This window comes from Pseudoliparis swirei, chromosome 8, assembly GCF_029220125.1.
Source record: "Pseudoliparis swirei isolate HS2019 ecotype Mariana Trench chromosome 8, NWPU_hadal_v1, whole genome shotgun sequence".
Taxonomy (NCBI): Eukaryota; Metazoa; Chordata; class Actinopteri; order Perciformes; family Liparidae; genus Pseudoliparis; species Pseudoliparis swirei.
In genome coordinates, this window is record NC_079395.1 from 23027876 (window position 1) to 23046995 (window position 19120).

The 19120-nt window shown below is 46.4% G+C and overlaps 1 protein-coding gene across 2 annotated transcripts in view; it reads left to right on the forward strand.

Annotated features, from left to right (window-relative positions):
- Positions 1 to 19120, forward strand: part of fam110b (family with sequence similarity 110 member B) — a 43751-nt gene that overhangs the window by 7830 nt on the left and 16801 nt on the right. Inside the window, exons 1-2 of one of the 2 annotated variants that reach the window (XM_056421582.1) lie at positions 9172 to 9444; positions 11527 to 11656. The gene's annotated coding sequence lies outside the window, so the exon portion shown is untranslated. Of the gene's footprint in view, positions 1 to 9171; positions 9445 to 11526; positions 11657 to 19120 lie in introns of those variants that run through there. The other variant, XM_056421581.1, reaches the window with a different exon arrangement.

Here is a 19120-nt window from a genome sequence, read left to right on the forward strand (position 1 = left end):
CTCATGTATCCTCTGTCCTCATGTGTCCTCATGTGTCCTCATGTATCCTCTGTCCTCATGTATACCCTCTCCTCATGTATCCTCTGTCCTCATGTGTCCTCATGTATCCTCTGACCTCATGTGTCCTCATGTATCCTCTGTCCTTATGTATACCCTCTCCTCATGTATCCTCTGTCCTTATGTGTCCTCTGTCCTCATGTATCCTCTGTCCTCATGTGTCCTCATGTATCCTCTGTCCTCATGTATCCTCTGTCCTCATGTATACCCTCTCCTCATGTATCCTCTGTCCTCATGTATCCTCTGTCCTCATGTGTCCTCATGTATCCTCTGTCCTCATGTATACCCTCTCCTCATGTATCCTCTGTCCTCATGTATACCCTCTCCTCATGTATCCTCTGTCCTCATGTGTCCTCATGTATCCTCTGTCCTCATGTATCCTCTGTCCTCGTGTCCTCATGTATCCTCTGTCCTCATGTATACCCTCTCCTCATGTATCCTCTGTCCTCATGTGTCCTCATGTATCCTCTGTCCTCATGTATACCCTCTCCTCATGTATCCTCTGTCCTCATGTGTCCTCATGTGTCCTCATGTATCCTCTGTCCTCATGTATACCCTCTCCTCATGTATCCTCTGTCCTCATGTGTCCTCATGTATCCTCTGTCCTCATGTGTCCTCATGTATCCTCTGTCCTCATGTATCCTCTGTCCTCATGTGTCCTCATGTATCCTCTGTCCTCATGTGTCCTCATGTATCCTCTGTCCTCATGTGTCCTCATGTATCCTCTGTCCTCATGTATCCTCTGTCCTCATGTATACCCTCTCCTCATGTATCCTCTGTCCTCATGTGTCCTCATGTATCCTCTGTCCTCATGTATCCTCTGTCCTCATGTATCCTCTATCCTAATGTATCCTATCCCATGTCCTCATGTATCCTCTGTCCTCATGTATACCATGTCCTCATGTATCCTCTTTACATTACATAACATTACATTACATGTCATTTGGCTGACGCTTTTATCCAAAGCGACTTACAGTAGTGACTACATTCACACTGTAGACGAGCAGCTACAGGAGCAACTCATTAAGTGCCTTGCTCAAGGACACATCGACTCGTCCTCTGTTCTCATGTGTCCTCATGTATCCTCTGTCCTTATGTATACCCTCTCCTCATGTATCCTCTGTCCTCATGTGTCCTCATGTGTCCTCTGTCCTCATGTATCCTCTGTCCTCATGTATCCTATCCTCTGTCCTCATGTATCCTCTGTCCTCTATCCTAATGTATCCTATCCTCTGTCCTCATGTATCCTCTGTCCTCATGTATCCTATCCTCTGTCCTCATGTATCCTCTATCCTAATGTATCCTATCCTCTGTCCTCATGTATCCTCTGTCCTCATGTATCCTCTATCCTAATGTATCCTATCCTCTGTCCAGGTCCTCCTCTGTCCTCCTCATGTGTCATATCCGCCCCTCTTAGGGAGAGATCCTCTGTCCTGTGGAGAGGAGAGGATCTACAAGGAGAGAGAGGAGAGAGAGGAGCTCAGTGTATCCTAAGCCATAAGGGAGGAGAGAGGAGAGAGGTGCTCAGTGTATCCTAAACGTCCATAAGGAGAGAGCAGTGTATCCTAAACGTCCTAAGGAGAGGAGAGAGAGAGGAGCTCAGTGTATCCTAAGCATCCATAAGGAGAGAGGAGAGAGGAGCTCAGTGTATCCTAAGCGCCCATAAGGAGAGAGGAGAGGAGAGAGGAGCTCAGTGTATCCTAAACGTCCATAAGGAGAGAGGAGAGAGGAGCTCAGTGTATCCTAAACGTCCCTAAGGAGAGAGGAGAGGAGAGAGGAGCTCAGTGTATCCTAAGCACCCATAAGGAGAGAGGAGAGGAGAGAGGAGCTCAGTGTATCCTAAGCACCCATAAGGAGAGAGGAGAGGAGCGTCCATAAGGAGAGGAGAGAGGAGCTCAGTGTATCCTAAGCGTCCATAAGGAGAGAGGAGAGGAGAGAGGAGCTCAGTGTATCCTAAATGACCCCCAGCAGCCTATCGGCCTATAGCAGGATGTCCTCCCTGTGATCTGAACATCCCACGTTCAGAGTCTGGCCAATCCCGGCTCCCGTGTGGCAGCAGAGCGCCGGCGCTCCTTCAGAATGGAAAAAAAAAAGTTCAGGAGAAGTCGTCTGGCTGAGGCGATTCTGGAAAACTAGAATTATTGATGTGCTTTGTGTGTGGAACGTTCCTCTGTTCGTCTTCTTCTCTCTCTCTTCCAGATAGACTATAAACTTGTTCTGTATATTTATGAACCACACACACACACTCCGTACCGAGAGCGCTGCTGCCGCCTGCGTGCCAGTCGAAAAACTGAAAACTGATATTTCAAGGTGTGTGTGTGTGCGTGGATTGAGGTCAACCGGTCCACTGGGTTCAGCTGGGCTCACCGTCTATCTGTGGCGCTCCAAACCCGGTACGGATTATCTCGGTGTCTCCTCTGATCTGGTTAGCAGGACTTCTCTGCAGATTGTTCTGCCAATGATCCCAAAGCAGACTGAACAGCACGTTTGACAACACGCTCTCCAAAACAACAAGGAAACTTATATATTTATATAGATAATATATATATATATTATGTATATACAGTATATATATATATTGTGTATGTGTATATATATATATGTGTGTATATATATATTTACATATGTATATTAAATATACAATCCCTGGGCTCGTGTGGCTGATCTCCTCGTCTCACAGCATTACTCTGCCCCACTTAGAGTCAGTAATGCTCTCCCTAGGGTCAGGTGTAAAGCCTTCATGGGAGCAGGGTTGACTCAGGATCCAAGTAATGCATTTGTGTCTGGACCAATCAGCGACCTGTGAGGAGCTGCTGGTTTAATTGATATTAAAAGGTAAATGTGTAACATTGCATGGATGGCAAAAAAACATGTAACTCTATAACATATGAAACATTGCTAGACTAGTCAATCTGGACGTGAACTATTTATCCTACAGCACTAGATATGAACTGATAGTGAAAATCAACAATTTTGCAGTAGACATAAAGTGATTGTACCCAAATGTAACGTGAACATTTTCTTTATTATTTTTAATCGAAAAATACCTCCAGCATTCATAAGTAAGGCAGCTAACGGTAGCTTCAGGTTTCAGCAATGCAGTGCAAAAGCTCAGAGACAACTCTCCTCATTTCAAAACAACATTTTGTTTTCTGTTTCAATGCGCAATCGTACCCGTTACAACGTTTAAAATTATATATATTTAGGTGGAAATGAATTAACACAAAAAAAGAATTATAGGATTGTCTGAATGAGGTTTCGGAGGCTTTTATTTCATGACAACAATATGTAATTTTTTTCTATTTGACTAATTCATTTTCTTACAATTTGAAAATCAATAATTTGAAAAAGTATGACACATTTAAAAAAAGATTCTGTGAGAGAAAAACAGCAAATGTTCATTTTTGAGAAGTTGGAACCGATGATTGTAATTTGTACAGGTTTTTGGGCGATTAGTTTTCCATCAGGTATCTGAGCGTCGCTGTTGTTACTGGTTCTTCCTGACATGCAGAGACTCGGCCATTTGGATGAAAGTCCTTTGTTGGAACAGCACGCGTCATGATGCCCAGGGACCGGCTAAGTGAGCGCTTCGTCCTCCTCCAAAAGTGAAGCATCCTTCTGCAAGGCCATGTGACGGCCAACCAAATACACAAAAGGGCTCATTCCTGGTGGACGACTCAGTCCTAATCTCTCTCCTGTTTCCCTTGCATTGATTGTGTCAGAAGATGAAATGATCCTCGCTTGCTTTTTGTCGGGATTAGTCTCTGAACTGATCTTGGCACTCGGGCTTTTCCAGCTAGCATCATGTTTCCCTGAAGCAAACCATAAGCCTAAGCTGCTTCTTCAGGCCTACCTTTCTCTCCTCCACATCTCTTCTTCTAAAAGTGTCTTCTCCGGTTCAAAGGAAGAAGCAGAGCCAACGTCGGATCAGAAACTAATCCCAAACATGTTGGAGACCGTCTTCAAAATAACTCCTAAATGGTTTCAGAGATCCATATTGAGACGGTTTTTATTCTGTCTAAACAGTTTGACTGGGTTTCACGAGGAATCCTCAACTCAGGGTAAGAAATGTACATATTTTTTTAGGGGGCAATTTTTGTCCTCCACTGACTGAATCCAGGGGCATTTCGAAATACATTGGGGGCACTTTTTTTTAACATTTAACCTTTGTTAAAAATAATAAATATACTTATTTAGGCTTGCAGTATTTAACCCTTGTGTTGCCTTCGGGTCAATTTGACCCGATTCAATGTTTAACCCTCCTGTTACCTTTATATTTACTAACATATTTTACCCTTGAGGTCAATATGACCCCAGCTATTAAAATCTCCAGAAAATTATTAGAATTAATATTGTTTTCCAAGTTTAAGTGTGAGGTACTTTATGTTTGTTTGTTGACTCCCGAAAGAACACCGACATTAAACATTGAATCGGGTCAAATTGACCCGAAGGCGACAGGAGGGTTAAATATTGAATCGGGTCAAAATGACCCGAAGGCAACACAAGGGTTAAGCAATTGTCATCAAATGATAAGACTGTTAAGCAGTAGTCTACAGATTCAAAGTGTTTTCTTAGATTTCTTTTCACGAAAACAAACAAATCAGTCAATCATATTCAATTGTATTACTATTTCTTGTTATTAAATTTTTTAAACGACTATTAACTATAATAACTTTCTTTGTTATTTCTATAATTCAAAATGTTATTTATTGAAATGTTTTGCCCCTCTCCTGGTGAAATCTGGGACAAAATGATATTTCTTAGGGACATTTTTGCCCTTTGCCCTCGTATAGAGCGGAATTGCCCTTCAAGCAGACACTTCCGGATGCCTCGAGTTTTTTTTCTCGAACTATCTCTTCCCTGCTCTGCCTGACCTGACGTCCGCCTGTGAATTCTGCTGGGCTAGAGTGCCATTGTAGGACGTGAACGATGGACTAAGGCGTGTTGTGAGGCGAGGCAAACCTACCGTTGCCATGGGGAGCAATGTGTACCGTGATTGTCTGCTTTCTCATTCGTCAAGTTATCAAAAGCTTGATAACTGGAGTTTTAGGAACTGCTCCTGTGGTAAGTCGATGTGTTTTATGTGTAGAGTCTAGAAGAAGAACGACGATCTCTACGACCTTTTTGGTGACATGAACCTAAACTAAACTATTAGTGTTTGAAGAAAGTAAACCGGTCTGAGCAGCTTTCATGTTGAAGGTAGACCGGATAACATCTGTTATTGTACCAGGCAGTTTAATTCAGAGCCCATCTCCTTTGGGGGACTGAGCAGGTTACAGGGTTTTCCAGATGCATCTCTCTGACCTTTTGAAGGCTTCTGCATAGACTGTTCAATCCCATTCCTTTAACGTTCAGCCTGGATAACTTTTGTTTCTGACGTACCACAAAAAGGTTTAATAAAGTTGTGTGGGTATGTGGTCGGCTCAGGACTGTCACCCAGGCTGGTGTTTGTGTCCTGTGTCAGACCAAAAGTAACGTTGCTTAAACACAACACGTGATATCTTACTCAACCTAACCAAGAGCTTCTAGTTCGACACCATTTTTAAAGGTAGACGGGTGTTTTTTCTCTTTATAAGTAATTTACTATTTTATGGGAAAGCTTTCTGTGAGTTGTCTTTGTTTTGGTTGTGTTTGTTTTGGTTGTCTTTGGTTTGGTTGTTTCTGGTTTGGTTGTTTTTGGTTTGGTTGTCTTTGGTTGTCTTTGGTTGTGTTTGGTTGTGTTTGGTTTGGTTGCGTTTGGTTTGGTTGTGTTGTGTTTGGTTTGGTTTGGTTGTGTTTGGTTTGGTTGTGTTGTGTTTGGTTGTGTTTGGTTTGGTTGTGTTGTGTTTGGTTTGGTTGTGTTTGGTTTGGTTGTGTTTGGTTTGGTTGTGTTTGGTTTGGTTGTTTTGTGTTTGGTTGTGTTGCGTTTGGTTCGGTTGTGTTTCGTTTGTGACATTTCCCTCTCGTCAGCTAATTCCACAAAGTGAGCAGTTGGAGATTCTACTTGCACGAAAGAAGGAAGCAGAAATGGAGTGCAGTTCTCAATGCTACAGGCACAGCTAGCATTATGAATAAAGTACTGAGGATCCACACCTTGTCCTACTGCAGTGTCTGTCGCCTTAGTCGGTGGAAGCTTTATTTTTTATTTTAGTTTTATTTCCATTTTTGTGTGTTGATGTAATTCAGGCATACGGTGATGACGTTGGTGCATTGGAATTGTTTGTGAGGTGAGATGTCATCCTATCCAGTCCATGGTGTCCCCACCGTGTCCCCAGGGTTCAGTGATTCACTCCACTGTGTTTTCACTTGCGTCCCATATCGGTCGGGGGCCGTTTAAGAGTACTGGGTGAGGAGCCAGAGGGCAGGTAATGGCAGAATAAAACGGGTAACAAGAGGTGGTTTGAGAACATGTGAGTCACAACAACCATGAGAGGCCCTGGAGCATTCCGCCATAACTTAGCACCCACAATGTTATGCAGTTTAGTGGTGATTTATCTGTGGACGGGCACAGAGGTGCACACTCACACACACTCATGTGAGCTCGTGCATGATGTTCCTACCGGAGATGAATAGGATTCTCGCTAAATCTAAATATTGGTCTTACAGTAATACATTTGAGCTCTTGTCTTTGTACCCACTATGAGTGTGCTGCCCTATGTTTCCCTTCATTCTCTGCCTCCCTCGCTATTTTATTAAAAGATTGGCTATCTCCTCTCTGCCCTCTGGGATCTCAGTTCTATGAAAATGTAATAATAATGCTGATACCACACACAAGCCTGTAATGGGGTTAGAGAGCGAGAGAACACACTGGGAAAGAGAGAGACCAACGGGGCGGTGGAAGTGTGGTTATCCATTTTACATTACAAGTGGAGCACACACAGTAAGACACCACAGCTAATGGTTATGCTGCAGGCATTGATGTATGTGTCCAATAAAATTGATAGAAATGGCCGACGTGGCTAAATTGACCCTTTACTAAGCCCCGCGCTCTACTACTACTCGGTCAAGCTGTTCGAGCTCTCAGTCACTAACTGCTCTTGTTATCAATGGTTTAACATTTTGGAGGAAAACCGACAAATTTCAAAAGGAAGCAGACAGAAGGGTCTACACACGACGTGTTTGAATGATATTGTGACAGCTTTCGGGCCGTCACCCGTGGGTTTCCCCCCAAAGCACCAGAGATTCGACGCCACACAAGAGATACTTGACAACATACTTTATTCCACTGCAGCGGACCGCACGACGGCGCCTCTGCTCCCAAGTTTTTCCCAAACCACTTCTCCTTTTGACTTCACGTCTCAAAGGGTCCATCGGACGATGGACCCTTTGAGACGTCATAGATCCCATCTGCCCAATGGATCATCGAGGTCAGGATCGTGGAATAAGACTACTACCAACTCCGCCATGGCCCTGTTGAGACTCCGCCCACTGCTGAGACTCCACCCACTCCTCTCTACCTCCATCTGCCTGATGGATCGTGGAGGTCTGGATCGTGGAATATGCCGACTCCGAACTATTCATACACACATTTAATTTGTGTGTGATGATTCCTTCTGGTCACATGACATCTATTGTTCTGTCCATCCTGGAGAGGGATCCTCCTCTGTTCTCTCCTGAAGGGTTCTTCCCGTTTTTCCCCTGAAGGGTTGTTTAGGAGTTGTTCCTGATCCGATGTGAGGTCAAAGGTCAGGGATGTCTATATGTACAGATTGTAAAGCACTTTGAGACACATTTGTGAAAATGGGCGATACAAATAAACTGAATTGAAGCTGAATTCTCCAACACATACCGGCTCCGTGCTGCAACGTCATCTCCTTCAGACCTCGGTTGCCTGCCTGACCTTGCATGGCAGCTGGATTCCCACAATATTGCAACATTAACGCGAAAGATCTCGTCTTATCTTTTAAGGTTTCAAGTGAGGCGATTGTGTCCAGACCCGTCGGCGTCCTGTGAGGAGCTACCGGCAGCTAGCAGTGCTAAACAACTACGGCGGTCTCTGAAGATACGTTTTCTCCCTTGTCCCGACCGGCTTGGGCAAGAGTTTGATTAACAGATGGTTCTTTTAATTACCTGCCAAGTATTCTAATGAAAGTGCCCGTCTGCGATGGTTCTGTGTGACCAAACATCCGGCGTGTCGGGTTACTCCCCTATAGAAGAGCGAAGCGAGGTGCTCCTTCCTACCTCCTAAGCCATGGTCAAGTCCTCCACTTCCCCAGAGCTCTCCTCCTCCCTCCGAAGCTCTGGATCGGTTCGCGGGGGGCCCGATGCTGCCGGGGGCCCCGTCGGGGTCTGGGAGAGTTTCTAGTGAACCCGGGTGCTATAAATTGCAGATGTTGGACCCGATGACCAGCTGTAAGAAAAGCGATAAAGGAATAGACACTCGTCTCTGTGATGGTCTCGTTTACTGATGGAGGCCAAATAGTTAAACTTAAAGACGAAAAACATCTCTGCACTGAACAAGCTCTGAGGTGTTTGTTCGGAGGAGATGAAGTTATTAGATTTAACAACATTTAGCTGTTGTTGCTGTGGCCGGATGTGTTTTATACAAACACCGTCGGGAACATCCTCCTATTGCCAAATACTCAGCTTCGCTATCGAGGATCTGAAAGAGGCCGAACTCCACATCCCGTCTCCCTCGGCAGGATTTATATACGTAACCTCTACAGACTAACATCTCACATGACAGGTGAAGTCGTGAAGTAAGATGCAGCAGAAAGAGAGAGAACAGAAAGAGAAGGAGAACCCGGAGAGCTGCATGAAGTCCAAGGAGAAAAAGAGGTTGAATAACAGCAGCCACCAGCGAGTCCAGAACACTGTGTTCCACATCCACAGAGCAGCTCCACGCTCGTGATGTAACGTGTGTGCGTGTATGTGTGTTTAATACTGCTGAGTCAGGCTTGAGGAGCTAGACTTCCATGATCACTGAGCTGGAAAAGCCCCCGTCACACACACACACACACACACACATAGATATTGTTCTCACATCTGTTTCTCGTCCCGTGTTGCGGTCACACATGGCATGTGTCTTTAACTGAGACCCGCGTGTCCTGAGTGCGTATCAAATACTCGTGAGTAGAAAACAAAGCGGAACACTGAATGGATCTGGAATGCATCACGATGGAAGATGGCCTGTACTTCACCGGCGCTCTTCTAGTCCCACGGCCACTCGGAGCCCTTTAAGTGCCTTGCCCATGGACACATCGACGTGGAGCCAGAGGATGGAACCAGCGAGCCTCTGATTGAAGGACTACCCTGAGAAGCTAACCTCCATTAGCGTTAGCTGTTAGAGTTGTTATTTAGCCACTGGCTGCTAACCGCTAACATGAACTGCTGAGTTCAACATGGATTTGTTATTCACTGTCTAGCATGAATGGATGAAATAGGATACATGAGAATGTTTAACCACAGGTTTGTAGAACTTGCTGACTCCAGAATAATGACTTTTGTGTTGAATTAGATTCACTTTATAGCCAATTACAACCAGTGTTTATCTTGTGGGTTTGGCCATTATTTCTATGAGTTACACATCAGGCTGGACAACTCCGTCAATTTGAGAGAGGAAAACAAAGGAATTCAGTAAAATGTGTTTTATTTGAGATCATCTGGATAAACATGTCTGATCGTGGCGTTGGACTTCGTCGTAGGACCGACCTCAGACATTAACTGCAGATTGTTTGTCATGACTACTGATTGTAATGAAGGCCAAAGCCACATTGTATAAGTAATGGTATGTGTATATTTATATACATATATATACACTACCGTTCAAAAGTTTGGGGTCATCCAGACAATTTCGTGTCTTCCATGAAAACTCACTTTTATTTATCAAATGAATTGAAAATTGAATAGAACATATAGTCAAGACATTGACAAGGTTAGAAATAATGATTAATATTTGAAGTATTAATTTTGTTCTTCAAGCTCAAAGGAAGGCCAGTTGTATAGCATAACTGTTTTCAGCTGTGCTAACATAATTGCACAAGGGTTTTCTAATCATCCATTAGTCTTCTAAGGCGATGATCAAACACAATGTACCATTAGAACACTGGAGTGATGATGGAAATGGGCCTCTATACACCTCTGGAGATATTTCATTAGAAACCAGACGTTTCCACCTAGAATAGTCATTTACCACATTAACAATGTATAGAGGGTATTTATGATTAATGTTATCTTTATTGAAAAAACTGTGCTTTACTTTGAAGAATAAAGACATTTCTAAGTGACCCCAAACTTTTGAACGGTAGTGTATATGTCTATGTATATATATATTCAAGATGTAATAGACTGAAATGTTCCATTTTATCTGGAGAGCGGTGTCTTTGGATCCCTTTCTGTTTGACATGATCACGTATTGAAGGTGTTCTGACAGCGCGTTGAGAGGAATAACTGAAATGATGGAGCTGAACCGACCAGAGGAAGCGTCGGGGTCTTTCAGGGCGTTGAGTTGACTTTGCTCCCGCTCACCGACGTGCAGCGGCGGAACCGGTTTGTGTGTTTCTGCTGAGTCGCCGTCGTACAGCTCGCGGGTCATTTGGTGGGACTCCAGCTGCCGCTGAGCGGCCATCTGGACCGCCGAGCGGCCGCCCACACCGGCACGGCGAGAGCCCTCCATGGACAACCGACCGGTGCGGGGCCAGCTGATGATGTCAGCTGCTAGAGGAAGTGGGTTTTATCAAGGTTAGAAACCAGGAAAGGTTGTTGATAATTGCAATCTGACTCAAACAAAAAGGGCACATGTCAGTCTGCTGTTGTCGTGGTTACGCTGTAACATCACTGGCCCAGGACCTCTTGTGAATCGGACCTCGGATATCCACGTCGCTATCGGCGGCCTGAACGCGTTCACACGCAGATAGTGCTAGCATGTAATGAACTTGTGATTATGGGGAGAAATGAACATTGGTTATGGATGCCAGATCTTTTGTGCAGATAGGTCAGGACCCATCTGGACTCAGAGGGGGACAGGTACATGTTTCTTAGGGGGTACTTTTTGACCCCACTAACTGAAATCCAGGGGCATTTTAAAATAACTTTTTGAAGCTTGTGAAATAACACTTAACATTTGTTCAAAATAATAAATATACTTATTCAGGCTTACAGTATTGAAGCAATTGTCATCAAATGGCAATAATAAGATAAAGATTCAACTGGACCGGGTCACATAGGCTACGATGTTTTTGACATGTTCATTAAATTATGAGCTGACATTCTGGGGGCATTTGTTGCCCCTCTCCTAGTGACATCAGGGGCAACATTAGTTCTGCGTTGGTGTATTTCTGACGCTGCCTGGACCGGATCACTCTGAAGCTGGTTGTGTGTACTTCTCTGGTCCATTCAGGACATGTTTCCTACTCTGAGACATTTCTTCAATGCACACTAGTATCTGTGAGGAACAATCCATTTACTTTCTCTCCCTCAATAATTTGACTATAATTAAGACTTTGGATGAATAGCTCCTCATCATTTCTTCATGCTTTGTGTTATTGACAGCTGTGAGACAAACCGCCACCCGGCAGCATATGGAGGAGAGCGGGAGGCGTCCGGCTCCCACAGCCAGTTGCATAAAGCTTGGAGCGTAGAAGTGGCGCCATGTGCTAGCCAATAGGACGGCTGCAAACTGGTAAACACCTTTTTATTTATTCATTCATAAATAAACTATATATATGTGTTTTTTCCCTTTTAGTTTTAGCTTCATAAACCTCAAATGAGTAGTAATCTCTCGTAATAATTAACTCTGATTAGCACATGTTTAACGGTTGAATACAATGCCCATTCACACATGACGTACCATCAGCATACTTCCAAAGTTAACCAACAGAGCAAACACAGCCGGGAACTAAAGCACTCCAGCAGGAGCTAAACGAGCCGCCGTATCTAAAGAGTCTCGACAGTGAGTAGATAACAGGAAACTAGAGAGGGGCGCCCAGAGAGCCAGACGTCCGCCAAGGCCGACTGCCTCTGTTATCTCTATCTGAACATGAATATACACAGAGGGGAGGAGTCACGAGAGGCATTTACTCATTTACTACACTGGCATCCTTTCAGCTTGGCCTCCATGTTCGCTTGTGATGTCGGTGATGAGTGAAGTGTGGAGGCCATCCAGGCCCAGACTGACTGGTTCCTATCGCCTCATGTTCCGGATCCACTCCTAAGTTCTATGGGTTCTCCCTTGGCCCGTGCTACTACCTCGGGTTGGGTACCGAAAACCGGTGCCGATATGGCACTCGGATCAGTACCGTAACGTTGATTGCAAGTCTTGCATTCATAAAAGTAGGCCAACAAATAATAAATTAGCCATTATAACCATGATCAAGCTAGCTCGTAGCTCGTAGCTAGCGCTAAATACGAGCTACGAGGTGACAGTCTGGTATCCGTGTGTTGTCAGTGCTCCATGAGAACGTCTTCCACAGGGAATCTGGCCCAAGAGGTTTTTAATGTCCTCATTGTCAATCGTCGTTTCCTGCTTCTTTTTTTTTTTTTAAAGTATCGACTCCGGCACCGTTTAGGCACCGGTATCGCTTTAAAAGTACCGGTTTAGCACCGGTATCGGAAAAAAACCAAACGATACCCATCCCTACTACTACCTGTCACCAAGTTCTGTGAAGGTGGTGCCCATCGCTGACGAACTGAGTGGAAACGTATCGTCCTTAGTGGAGCTAATTAGACGTATTTAAAAGCAATGGTTCATTGCTTGAGACGGCACTACCGAGTCGTTGGGTAGATTTGGATCGGGACTGGGATGTTGGATTGAGAAATCGCTTTCTCACTGAGAAGTTCACATTCCCACAGTTGGGTAAGTGTTTCATTACTGAATATTTACTCCTGCTGTGCAGTCGCTGTGTTTGTGTTCAGTCAACTGGGACAGAGGGCGGTGATGGGGCAGTACAGATGTGTTTGCCAGATGTGTGTAAGTGTGGTAATACATAGGTAATTATGAAGTATTCCCAGCATGCAGTTTTGCATCAACCAGTAATAGAAACCAGGCCTTCATGGTCACTATGCTTTGAAGCTTTCGGTGTTACTTCACCCCCAGGCTGAACCCCACCGACTGCAGCATTTTGAAGGATACGAACAAGTGTCTGAGAGATGAAACAATGCAACCTCGAGGAACAATGAATTTGCCTCAGAAGGATTTACAATCTGTACACATACGACATCAGCAGGGCCACCGGGCAGGAGGCCTCAGGCACAGCCAGGGCCAATGGGAGTAGAGTTAGTAGTGTACGATGGAGAGATGAACATTCATCCATAAGGAGAGAGGAGAGGAGCTCAGTGTATCCTCAACATCCATAAGGAGAGAGGAGAGGAGAGAGGAGCTCAGTGTATCCTCAACATCCATAAGGAGAGAGGAGAGGAGAGAGGAGCTCAGTGTATCCTCAACATCCATAAGGAGAGAGGAGCTCAGTGTATCCTAAACGTCCATAAGGAGAGAGGAGAGGAGAGAGGAGCTCAGTGTATCCTAAACATCCATAAGGAGAGAGGAGCTCAGTGTATCCTAAACGTCCATAAGGAGAGAGGAGAGGAGAGAGGAGCTCAGTGTATCCTCAACATCCATAAGGAGAGAGGAGAGGAGAGAGGAGCTCAGTGTATCCTCAACGTCCATAAGGAGAGAGGAGAGGAGAGAGGAGCTCATTGTATCCTAAGCGTCCATAAGGAGAGAGGAGAGGAGAGAGGAGCTCAGTGTATCCTAAGCGTCCATAAGGAGAGAGGAGAGGAGAGAGGAGCTCAGTGTATCCTAAACGTCCATAAGGAGAGAGGAGAGAGGTGCTCAGTGTATCCTCAACATCCATAAGGAGAGAGGAGAGGAGAGAGGAGCTCAGTGTATCCTAAGCGTCAATAAGGAGAGAGGAGAGGAGAGAGGTGCTCAGTGTATCCTCAACATCCATAAGGAGAGAGGAGAGGAGAGAGGAGCTCAGTGTATCCTCAACATCCATAAGGAGAGAGGAGAGGAGAGAGGAGCTCAGTGTATCCTAAACGTCAATGAGGAGAGAGGAGAGGAGAGAGGTGCTCAGTGTATCCTCAACATTCATAAGGAGAGAGGAGAGGAGAGAGGAGCTCAGTGTATCCTCAACATCCATAAGGAGAGAGGAGAGGAGAGAGGAGCTCAGTGTATCCTAAGCGTCCATAAGGAGAGAGGAGAGGAGAGAGGAGCTCAGTGTATCCTAAGCGTCCATAAGGAGAGAGAGGAGAGAGGAGCACAGTGTATCCTAAGCGTCCATAAGGAGAGAGGAGAGAGAGAGGGCTCAGTGTATCCTAAACGTCCATAAGGAGAGAGGAGGAGAGAGGAGCTCAGTGTATCCTAACGTCCATAAGGAGAGAGGAGAGAGGAGGAGCTCAGTGTATCCTCAGCATCCATAAGGAGAGAGGAGAGAGAGGAGCTCAGTGTATCCTCAACATCCATAAGGAGAGAGGAGGAGAGAGGAGCTCAGTGTATCCTAAATGTCAATAAGGAGAGAGGAGAGGAGAGAGGTGCTCAGTGTATCCTCAACATCCATAAGGGGAGAGGAGAGAGGAGCTCAGTGTATCCTCAACATCCATAAGGAGAGAGGAGAGGAGAGAGGAGCTCAGTGTATCCTAAGCGTCCATAAGGAGAGGAGAGGAGAGAGGAGCTCAGTGTATCCTAAGCGTCCATAAAGAGAGAGGAGAGGAGAGGAGAGAGGAGCTCAGTGTATCCTCAATGTCCATAAGGAGAGAGGAGAGGAGAGGAGCTCAGTGTATCCTAAGCGTCCATAAGGAGAGAGGAGAGGAGAGAGGATCTCAGTGTATCCTAAACATCCATAAGGAGAGAGGAGAGGAGAGAGGAGCTCAGTGTATCCTCAACATCCATAAGGAGAGAGGAGAGGAGAGAGGAGCTCAGTGTATCCTAAGCGTCCATAAGGAGAGAGGAGAGAGAGGAGCTCAGTGTATCCTAAATGTCCATAAGGAGAGAGGAGAGGTGCTCAGTGTATCCTAAGCGTCCATAAGGAGAGAGGAGAGGAGAGAGGAGCTCAGTGTATCCTAAGCGTCCATAAGGAGAGAGGAGAGGAGAGAGGAGCTCAGTGTATCCTAAACGTCCATAAGGAGAGAGGAGAGGAGAGAGGAGCTCAGTGTATCCTAAACGTCCATAAGGAGAGAGGAGAGGAGAGAGGAGCTCAGTGTATCCTAAAATGTCCCCCAGGAAGCGTTATCAAATATGACTTGGAACACAGTGAATTGTCGTAGGTTGGATGTTCATATTATAGTAAAGAACTCGTGTCCCTTGAATCCTTGGAAATGAGTTTCTAAAAGTACAACTTCAGCTACAGTCAAAACACATTTTTCGAGCAAAACTGAATGCAACCAGGAGAACAATGAATCCACCCAAGGGATCCCAGCCTGACTGCTTTACTGTATTATTTGGTGGCGTTAGTAGTTATTTAGAACACGCCGTGGTGTCCGAGGGTTCAACCTGTTTTTCAGCCGGCATTCCAACAACGTCGGAGCAGAAAAGCAACAGAACTTAAAAACATCCCTCATGGCTGCGCTCCATGGCGTGAGTCAGCTGGTCTTGCGTAAGCTCACTCATAGTGACTCACTAGTGCACCGGTCCGTCTGCCGGTGTTTTGCTCGTACACCTGAAGCTTTAGTGTTCGACATTCATAGCCAAGACCCCACATGACTCGGCTGATTGAAGTCCCTCAGAGTCCGTGTGGACTCACCAGTACCGCTCTGCTAGTGGAGGTCAGATGTGATGTGCAGCGGGTGACGATACATGGGAAGCTTGACCTTTTTGAGAACACTGCAATACTGGTGGGAAGGTGGAGGGAACGAGCTCCTGCTGCTGAGTGTGTGTGTGAGTGTGTGTGTGTGTGTGTGAGTGTGTGAGTGTGTGTTTTTCTTGGGTGTATGCCCAGGGGTGATCCATGTGAGAGAGACCGAAAAAGAGAGGAGGTGGAGAGTGGAGGAGGGAGGCACTACAATGACATCGTGCACAGTTACAGATGCTGAGGCTCGGATGAACGAGGTCACGTCCCAATGTGTGTGAGAACGAAGCAGAGCGAGGGGAAGCAAAATGAGGGGAAGCAGAACTCCGGCCCTGTGTATACTTTCACCTGGATGTCCCATATGTCCTATTTCTATTGATAGCACATGCTACATGCTAACAGAAACACAGAGGGGAAATATGCCCACATAGTCACACATGGTATTACAATGCATCATGGGTAATCTGATTATCAAGTGGACAGGAAAAGATTCCATGACCTAAGTGTCCGTTATGTCGTCGTGAGCTCAGGACCCAACGTCTAAATACCCAGACTCCTCTACAGACCCCTCTACATACTCCTCTACAGACCCCTCTACATACTCCTCTACAGACCCCCTCTACAGACTCCTCCACAGACCCCTCTACAGACTCCTCCACAGACCCCTCTACAGACTCCTCTACAGACTCATCTACAGACCCCCTCTACAGACCCCCTCTACAGACTCCTCTACAGACTCCTCTACAGACTCCTCTACAGACTCTACAGACTCCTCTACAGACTCCTCTACAGACCCCACAGACTCCTCTACAGACCCCTACAGACTCCTCTACAGACCCCTCTACAGACCTCTACAGACTCCTCTACAGACCTCTACAGACTCCCTACAGACTCCTCTACAGACCCTCTACAGACTCCCTCTACAGACCCCACAGACTCCTCTACAGACCCTCTAGAGACTCCTCTACAGACTCCTCTACAGACTCTCTACAGACTCCTCTACAGACCCCACAGACTCCTCTACAGACTCCTCTACAGACTCCTCTACAGACTCCTCCTACAGACTCCTCTACAGACCCCTCTACAGACTCCTCTACAGACTCCTCTACAGACTCCTCTACAGACTCCTCCTACAGACCCCTCTACAGTCTCCTCTACAGACTCCTCTACAGACCTCTACAGACTCCTCTACAGACCTCTACAGACTCCTCTACAGACTCCTCTACATACTCCTCTACAGACCCTCTACAGACCTCTACAGACTCTACAGACTTCTCTACAGACTTCTCTACAGACCCCTCTACAGACCCCTCTACAGACTCTCTACAGACCTCCTCTACAGACTTCTCTACAGACTTCTCTACAGACTCCTCTACAGACCCCTCTACAGACCCCTCTACAGACTCCTCTACAGACCCCTCTACAGACTCCTCTACAGACCCCCTCTACAGACTCCTCTACAGACCCCTCTACAGACTCCTCTACAGACTCCTCTACAGACCCCTCTACAGACTCCTCTACAGACTCCTCTACAGACTCCTCTACAGACCCCCTCTACAGACTCCTCTACAGACTCCTCTACAGACTCCTCTACAGACTCCTCTACAGACCCCTCTACAGACTCCTCTACAGACTCATCTACAGACCCCTCTACAGACTCCTCTACAGACCCCTCTACAGACTCCTCTACAGACTCCTCTACAGACTCCTCTACAGACTCCTCTACAGACCCCCTCTACAGACTCCTCTACAGACCCCTCTACAGACTCCTCTACAGACTCCTCTACAGACTCCTCTACAGACCCCTCTACAGACTCCTCTACAGACCCCCTCTACAGACTCCTCTACAGACTCCTCTACAGACTCCTCTACAGACTCCTCTACAGACTCCTCTACAGACTCCTCTACAGACTCCTCTACAGACTCCCTACAGACTCTACAGACTCCTCTACAGACCCCTCTACAGACTCCTCTACAGACCCTCTACAGACTCCTCTACAGACCCCTCTACAGACCCCTCTACAGACCCCTCTACAGACTCCTCTACAGACCCCCTCTACAGACCCCCTCTACAGACTCCTCTACAGACCCCTCTACAGACTCACAGACTCCTCTACAGACTCCTCTACAGACTCCTCTACAGACTCCTCTACAGACTCCTCTACAGACTCCTCTACAGACCCCTCTACAGACTCCTCTACAGACTCCTCTACAGACTCCTCTACAGACTCCTTTACAGACTCCTCTACAGACACCCTCTACAGACCCCTCTACAGACCCCTCTACAGACCCCTCTACAGACTCCTCTACAGACTCACAGACCTCCTACATACTCCTCTACAGACCCCTCTACAGACTCCTCTACAGACTCCTCTACAGACTCCTCTACAGACTCCTCTACAGACTCCTCTACAGACTCCTCTACAGACTCCTCTACAGACTCCTCTACAGACCCCTCTACATACTCCTCACAGACCTCTACAGACTCCTCTACAGACTCCTCTACAGACTCCTCTACAGACCCCCTCTACAGACCCCTCTACAGACTCCTCTACAGACCCCCTCTACAGACTCCTCTACAGACCCCTCTACAGACTCCTCTACAGACCCCCTCTACAGACTCCTCTACAGACTCCTCTACAGACCCTCTACAGACTCATCTACAGACCCCCTCTACAGACTCCTCTACAGACACCCTCTACAGACTCCTCTACAGACCCCTCTACAGACTCCTCTACAGACCCTCTACAGACTCCTCTACAGACCCCTCTACAGACTCCTCTACAGACTCCTCTACAGACCCCTCTACAGACTCCTCTACATACTCATCTACAGACCCTACTACAGACTCCTCTACAGACTCCTCTACAGACTCCTCTACAGACTCCTCTACAGACCCCTCTACAGACTCCTCTACAGACTCATCTACAGACCCCTCTACAGACTCCTCTACAGACTCATCTACAGACACCCTCTACAGACCCTCTACAGACCTCTACAGACTCCTCTACAGACCCTCTACAGACTCCTCTACAGACCCCCTCTACAGACTCCTCCACAGACCCCTCTACAGACTCCTCTACAGACTCCTCTACAGACCCCTCTACAGACTCCTCTACAGACTCCTCTACAGACTCATCTACAGACCCCTCTACAGACTCCTCTACAGACCCCTCTACAGACTCCTCTACAGACTCCTCTACAGACCCCTCTACAGACCCCTCTACAGACTCCTCTACAGACCCCTCTACAGACTCCTCTACAGACCCCTCTACAGACTCCTCTACAGACCCCTCTACAGACCCCTCTACAGACTCCTCTACAGACCCCCTCTACAGACTCCTCTACAGACCCCTCTACAG